Below are 8,085 nucleotides of genomic sequence, written 5' to 3' on the forward strand. Positions count from 1 at the left end.
GTGTACTTTGTGGAGAAATGCAATTGTGTACATGTGTGTGTGTGTGTGTGTGTGGTGTGTGTGCGCACATGCTCCAAGCAGGCAGAGACATGCAATTGTGTACATGTGTGCGTTTGTGTGTGTGCGCACATGCTCCAAGCGGGCAAACAAATGCCATTGTGTACGTGTGTGTGTGGTTTGTGTGTCCGCACATGCTCCAAGCGGGCAGACAGATACAATGGTGTACATGTGTGTGCGCGCGCGCACATGCTCCAAGCGGGCAAACAAATGCCATTGTGTACGTGTGTGTGTGTGTGTGTGCACATGCTCCAAGCGGGCAAACAAATGCCATTGTGTACGTGTGTGTGTGCACAGATGCTACAAGCAGGCAGAGAAATGCAATTGCGTACATGTGTGTGTGGTTTGTGTGTGTCCGCACATGCTCCAAGCAGGCAGAGAAATGCAATTGTGTACGTGTGTGTGTGCGTGTGTGCACATGCTCCAAGCAGGCAGAGAAATGCAATTGTGTACATGTGTGTGTGTGTATGTGTGTGTGCGCACATGCTCCAAGCAGGCAGAGAAATGCAATTGTGTACGCGTGTGTGTGTACGTGTGTGTACGTGTGTGTGTGTGTGTGTGTGCACATACCCAGAGCAGAGCTCAATTGCTCGGATTGCTCGGTTTTCCTACGGCACAGCCAGGGTTGGCAACCTCCGTCCGTCCCGCCCGGCAAACGTCTCCCCTTCCAACGGCTGAACCCGCCTGCCCACGCCAGTTCACCTGCGGAACTCCCTTCCACTTGATGCAACACCCAGGAGCTGGAAATACAGGTTGTGGCGGGCTCGCTCCCCGCCTAGCAGGCCCTTCCCCCCACACACACACAACGGGGAGCAACTGCCCGAACTCGTTGGCGGGGGACGGGTTTGCAAAACGGCGCCAGGGCCCGGGGTTGCCAGGTGCGTGCAGGGCGTGGGTGAGCGAGCAGGTCTGCGTGGGCCGCTATGGTTGCCTCCCTCCCTCCCTCCGTTGCGGAGGGGTGGGAAGGAGACCACAAAGAACAAAACCTGGCAAAGATTGGGCAGGGCAGACAGATGGAGAGCGAGGGAGGGAGGGCGGGAAGGAGGGCGGGAGGAGGGGGCACACCTGTCTTCAGGTGAGAGCAAAGGTACCCGCAGGTTAATCATTCACCCGCCGCACAAACGGAGGCCCCCAGCAACCTCCGGGCACGCCTGGTTGCGCCTGGGCCGTGTGTGTGTGTTTGTGTGTTCAGTGCACAGACGCACAAAGGGCCCTGAGCCAAACTTGCCGGGTGGCTGCGAACGCAAGGCCTATCCTTCCCCAACAGGGTGCCCTCCAGCCACGCCAGACTCCGAGTCCCATCATCCCAGCCGATCTGGAAAGGATCCAGACGGCGGTGCCGAGACTGCCAGTTGCCCCCAGGCTATCATTTTAGGCCTAAGACGTCAATTGTTTTTCCGGGAGAAAACAAAATATATATATATACACAACGCGGCACTCAAAAAACGTGCAGACGGTGTGCATTTGACCTCGCCGATTTCAGGTAACAGACACAGCGGGGTGTGTGTGATTCGAACTAAGCGCCGAGAGGGATGCAATGCCCAGGTTTAATTCTCCAGGAGGTCGTGGAAGGCAGGCAGGTAATCGCCGATTTACGAGGGTTTCCAAGACGGATAAGTGAATCACGCCCAATTTTATGACCTTTTTTTTTGGATGCGTGTGGCCAGGGTCGTTAAACGAATCATTGCCGTCGTTCAGCGAATCACACAGTCATTAAGCGAATCCAGCTTCTCCTATTGATTTCGCTCATCGGAAAGCCAGCCGGGCCGGTAGCAAACGGCAATCGTTTCATCCCAGGACACTGTCAAAATACAGGCAGGTCCTCGACTTACGACAAAGTGACAATGGCACTGGAAAAAAAATGTGACTCGGGGACCGGTTTTTTTCACGCTTAACGACCGTCGCAGCATCCCCGGGGTCACGTGATCAGAATGCAGATGCTCGGCAACCGACTCCTGTTTACGACGGTCGCAGCGTCTTGGGGAAGGGGTGTGTGTGTCACGTGATCCCCCTTTTTTCGCAGCCTCCTGACGAGCAAAGTTCGATGGGGGTTCAAGCCGGATTCACTTAACAACCGTGTGGCGAGAAAGGCCGTAAAAGGGGGCAAAGCTCGCTTGACGTACGTCTCGCTTAGCAACGTGAAATTCTGGGCTCGTTGGCCATCGTAAGTTGAGGACCACCTGTACAGGCGCCTGAGTTTTGACCCAATGGCCGTGGCGATGCTGCGACGGTCTTAAATGCAAGAACCCGTCATAAGTCGGGTTTTTTCAGTGTCGAACGGTCACTAAACAAATGATTGTAAGTCAAGGACTAATTGTAGCATGCACGTTAATCACTTATGGGCAATGAAACCTGCCTTAGCCACCGAGTAACATCAGGGAGGGAGGGGCCCTTCAAACTCTCCCTACTTAGACCCCTAACGTTGCACCCCCAGAAAGGAGAAAGCCCCCCACCTCTTTTTGAGGGGGGTGTGTGTGTGTGAACAGCTTCCTGTTTTGCACACCTGCAAGGGAGTGCAGAAACCGACAACTCCGACATTCACCTCCAACGTGGTGAGGAGGCAGTTGGGAACCTTCCCCACAACTGCGGTGTGTGTGTGTGTGTGTGTGTGTGTGTGTGTGTGTGATTGGCACTAAATTTGTGCCTGGACTGGAATTTGATCCCGTTGGGCACGAATGTCTGGCAGCGTTTCTCAACCTCTTCAACTTCAACTCCCAGAATTCCTCAGCCACTTTCAGGCTCGGGGACTTCAACTCCCAGAATTCCTCAGCCACTTTCAGGCTCGGGGACTTCAACTCCCAGAATTCCTCAGCCACTTTCAGGCTCGGGGACTTCAACGCCCAGAATTCCTCAGCCACTTTAAGGCTCGGGGACTTCAACGCCCAGAATTCCTCAGCCACTTTCAGACTCGGGGACTTCAACTCCCAGAATTCCTCAGCCACTTTCAGGCTCGGGGCCTTCAACTCCCAGAATTCCTAAGCCACTTTCAGACTTGGGCACTTCAACTCCCAGAATTCCTCAGCCACTTTCTGGCTTGGGGACTTCAACGCCCAGAATTCCCCGACGCTCATGCCTTCCTTTGGATATGTGCGCCCGTTCTGGACTGCATACTCTCTTGTAATCCCTTCCTCTGCAATCTCTCCGCTTTAAGGGATAGGAGAAAAAACAACAACAACAGTGCAGGGATTCCTGGTTGGGGAATTCTGGGAGTTGAAGTCCACCCCTCTTAAAGAGGTTGAGAAACACCCAGACCCTTGTCCTCGCTCACAGAGGGCCAAGGTTCACACTCCACATCACCACAAAAGAGTTTCAGGTCAACATTTCTTCCAAATCCTACTTGCAAACATCCAGAATTGACCTGGGAAACCTGGCTTGATTTAATTCAAGACTCAAAGGGCAGGTGAAACGGCTCACCTGGCCTCTGTCAATCAACCCCCAATGGCGGGGGGGGGGGGGGGGGGGGGGGGCAGAGTCCATCAATCCAGGTTAAAACGAGTCTCACCTGATCAGGAGTTCAGCTACTTCCTGGATTCTAAAATAAACAGAGATCTTTTGCAAACCGTCGCGCCCAAACCTGGATCGGTTGTTGTTTTATGAACCCAGATGGGGTCAAGAGTCTAAGCCGCCATAGGTGAACTCTACTTTCTAAGTCTCAGCTCACACTGTGGCTATCTGAGTCTGGAATTTCCACGGCTAAGCGAGACCGTTGTTAAGCGAGGTTTGCCCCATTTGACGGCCGCCGTTGTTAAGTGAGTCACTTGCATTGTGAGGTTGGTAACACGGTTGTCAAGCAAATCAACCTTCCCCAACCGACTTTGCTTGTCCGAAGCACGATCACGTGATCCAACATTGTAAATACGTGCCCGTCGCCAAGCGCCCCTCCAAATTTTGATCGTGTGACCGTGAAGACGCTCATAGTTTCCGGACGGTTAGAACAATTGAACAGTGGAACTGCTTGCCACCAGAAAGTTGTCAGTGCTGTTCAACGCTGGACAGCATTAGGAAGAGATTGGACAACGATTTGTCAGAAATGGTATATAGGGTTTCCTGCTGTCCCTTCCAGCTCTGTTATTCTGTTAATTCAGATAGATAGATGATTGATTGAGAAGAGAGAGAGAGAGAGAGAGAGAGAGAGAGAGAGAGAGAGAAAGAAAGAAAGAAAGAAAGAAAGAAAGAAAGAAAGAAAGAAAGAAAGAAAGAAAGAAAGAAGGAAAGAAAGAGAAAGAACAGGAAAGGGAGAAAGAGAGAGAGAGAAAGAAAGGAAGAAAGGAAGAAAGAAAGAAAGAAAGAGATGGAGAGAGGGAAAGAGATGGAGAGAGAGAGGGAGAGAGAGACAGAAAGAGAGGGAGAGGGAGAAAGAGGGAATCAGATGGAGACAGAGGGAGAGAGGGAGAGAGAGAGAAAGAGGGATATATAGATAGATAATATAGATATAGATATATAGATATAGATACAGATACATAGATATATAGATATGTAGAGAGAGAGATGGAGAGATAGAAAGGGGAGAGAGAGAGAGAGAGAGAGAGAGAGAGAGAGAGAGAGAGAGAGAGAGAGAGAGAGGAGAGAGAGAGAGAGAGAGAGAGAGAGAGAGAGAGAGAGAGAGAGAGAGAGAGAGGATAGATAGGATAGATAGATGATAGGTACATAGATATTAGATGATAGTTGATAGATGATAGATACATACATAGATACATACAGATTGATGATAGATGATTAGAAGATAGATAGATAGATAGATAGATAGATAGATAGATAGATAGATAGATAGATAGATGGAAGAAGGAAGGGAAGGGAAGGGAAGGGAAGGGAGGAAGGAAGGAAGGAAGGAAGGAAGGAAGGCATAGGGTTCCTTCCTGAGCAGGGGGTTGGACTAGAAGACCTCCAGGCTCCCTTCCAACTCTGTTATTCCATTAACGGAGGAGGCTTTGAACGGTCACTAAACAAACGCCTGTAAATCGAGGACTACCTGTATGGGGGGGGTAGTGAATTGCCCTTCAGCTCCCTTCCCCAAAGGGGATGCTTTCTGATGCACCTGCCTCGGGGTTCGCAGACAATGGGATCTGGAGTCAGAGGCTCTTCTGCGGGGGGGGGGGCATGTGGCCTGCTCCACACCCTGCAATTGTACGATCTCACCTGGCACAGGTGTGACATATGGCTGCTGCTCAGGTGACCGAGAGCTGAGAAGGTTTCCTTTCCGTCCCACAGTATCCTGGTTTTTTTTGTTTTTTTTTTTTTTTTAAAAAAACATATTTTAACTTAATATCCGTTCGTTTTAACGCAGGTAGTCCTCGACTTACGACAGTCCGCTTACTGCCCGTTCACGACGGCCCTGGAAAAAAACCCCAACTCACGACCCGTTTTTCACCCTTACGACCGTTTGCAGCCTTCCGGACAGCCGCGGGATCGAACTCCGGCCGCTCGGCAACCGACTCGCATTTACGACGGTCGTTGCATCCCCCGGGGGGGGCCACGGGATCCCCTTTTGCGACCTTCCGACAAGCAAATTGGGAGGTGGAAAGGGGAAAGCCGGGTTCACTTAACGACTGTGTTGCTAACGTAACCCCCGCGGCGACTCATTTAACGACGCTCGTAAAATGAGGGGAAACCCACTGTCTCGCTTAGCCACAGAAAGTTCAAGGGTGGCCGTTAAGCCGAGGACTCCCTGGTGATTGGGGGCATGCAGGAGAGGGGTGTGTGTGTCTGTGTGTGTGTGTGTGTGCAGGCTCCCTCCCCCAAAATTAAGTTATTGGGGAGGGGAAGAGAAGGCTCCGAAGACGGTGCTGCCTAGTGGTTAGATCCATCGGTGGGACAGATTGGAGAGCACCCTAACAGACTCAACCGAGCGGCATTAATAGTGGCCTTCTCAGGTTCCCAACCGACTCCAACGAACCAGGCGCCACGGGAATTCAAGCACCGTTTTCCCCGGATTAAATTAAACGCCAGATTTTATTTTATTTTTTAAAAAGGGGGGGGCAGATGTGGGGAGGGGGGGAGGAAGGCTTTGCCAAACGAGCCCAGGGTTGTTGGCAAATCCAGAAAAAACGGCCCTCCTCGCATCTGTGTCTCTGCAGAAATCAAAGCCCCCGGGGGGGTGAAATTCGCCACCACATTAACAAGCTCCTAGTCCCTAAGAGGGGCCATATGAGAGCCAGGCGTTTGGTAAACATGTTCTCCACACCTGCTCATTAAATCCAAGGCCTTATGGTTCCTCGGGGCAACATATGGGCCTGGAACCGAGGGGGGGGGAGAGAAAGAGTTAGGCCCCCCCCCCGGCTAGCTAAACGGGCTGAAAACGGTAATTAAGATGGGAATTACAGCCTCGCTCTGGAGAAACAAGAGACCGAGATTGAAGGTTTGGGTCCCAAACAGCTGGCCTTGCATCAGAGGCACCGAAGGAGGGGAGGGGGGCGGTGGGGTTGAAAATATAGCTTTTTTTTTTGCAACATAATCAAAATATATATATATATTTTTAAAAAAAAAACCAGGCGCTGTTGCGTCGCGACCATTTGCAAAGTTTTAAACTTTTCGTTGGGTTGTGCGTTCCTTAAGAGCCTTCATTAACCTTCTCCTAAAGTTGTGTGTGGACAAATTGTGTCGGATGGGTGTATTAAATAAAATATAGGCGGGGAGTGTTCGCTCAAAAGGCAGCAAATCCTTCATTTTTATTTAAAAACAAAACAAACCCCAGATTCAGAATTGGAATCCAGAGCTGGTTGTAGAAACGTGCTCTGTACATGCTCAGGCACATAGTGGGCTGAGAGAAAATAATAATAATAATAATAGTAGTAGTAGTAGTAGTAGTAGTAATAGTAATAGTAATAATTAGTAATAATAGTAATAGTAATAGTAATAGTAGTAATAGTAACAATAGTAACAATAATAACAATAACAATAACAATAACAACAATAATAATAATAATAATAATAATAATAATAATAATAATAATAATAATAATAATAAAGTTGGAAGGGACCTTGGAGGTCATCTAGTCCAACCCCCTGGCTCAAGGTCACCCAGTTGGTTTTCTGCCCAGGATAGAGCTAGAACTCACTGTTGGCTGGTTTCTAACCTTAACCACTACACCGTACTGTCTTTTTCTTCAGAAAACTTAAAAAAAAAATTTAATTTTTTTCAACCCATTGTTTTACTTAACTATGGAAAAGGACCTTTTTTTGCTTTCTTAGTCTTTGGTTGCCCTCTAGTGGACATCCATTGCATTACAGCACCCATTTCCAACAGCTGGGATCCTAAGGCTGCTGGATCACAACTCCCATGTCCCCCTCCCCAGGGCTCTGCTGGCTGGGGACAATGGGACCTTCCTCCCCACATCTGGAGAAAAACCACGTCGCCAAATAGCAAAGCATTCGCTTTTGTGCTGGACAAGCCCACGTCCGCCTCTTCACGCGATTGCCGTTACCTGAGAAAGGGCACTCTGCGCGTGCTCAGGAACTACCTGCCCCCTGCTTCGTGATTCCCTTGGCCAGCTCTAGAACGAAGCCAAAGCCAAGTCCCGCACTGGGTTTGAGAGAGTCAAATGTCCATTTTGAGGCGATCCTAAGACTCTTCTCACCAAGCCAGGATTTAGAGCTTGGGTTTACGGCCAACAAAGCCAGGAATTGTGGTTTACAACGCAGGGATTAGATTCAAACCCAGGGAGGAGGGTGACAGAATCATGGTTTGATTTGGTTTGACAGTGGTTGGGTCCCTGGAAGGAAAGCAGTATTGTGGGGGGGAAAAAACCCAGATATTATGATGGGATAGGATAGTGTTTTTCAAACTTGGGGACTTGAAGAGGGGTGGACTTCAGCTCCCAGAATTCCCCAACCAGCCATGGGGAATTTTGGGAGTTGAAGTCCACCCATCTTCAAGTCCCCAAGTTTGAAAAAAAATACTGATGTAAAATATATTGGTAATATATTGGTAAAACACTGGAAGTTTTTAAGAAGAGACTGGACAGCCATTTGTCTGAAATGGTATAGGGTTTCCTGCCTGAGCAGGGGGTTGGACTAGATAATAATAATAAT

The sequence above is a fragment of the Protobothrops mucrosquamatus genome, unplaced genomic scaffold (genome assembly GCF_001527695.2).
Source record: "Protobothrops mucrosquamatus isolate PMUCROS unplaced genomic scaffold, P.Mucros_1.0 scaffold2277, whole genome shotgun sequence".
Taxonomy (NCBI): domain Eukaryota; kingdom Metazoa; phylum Chordata; class Lepidosauria; order Squamata; family Viperidae; genus Protobothrops; species Protobothrops mucrosquamatus.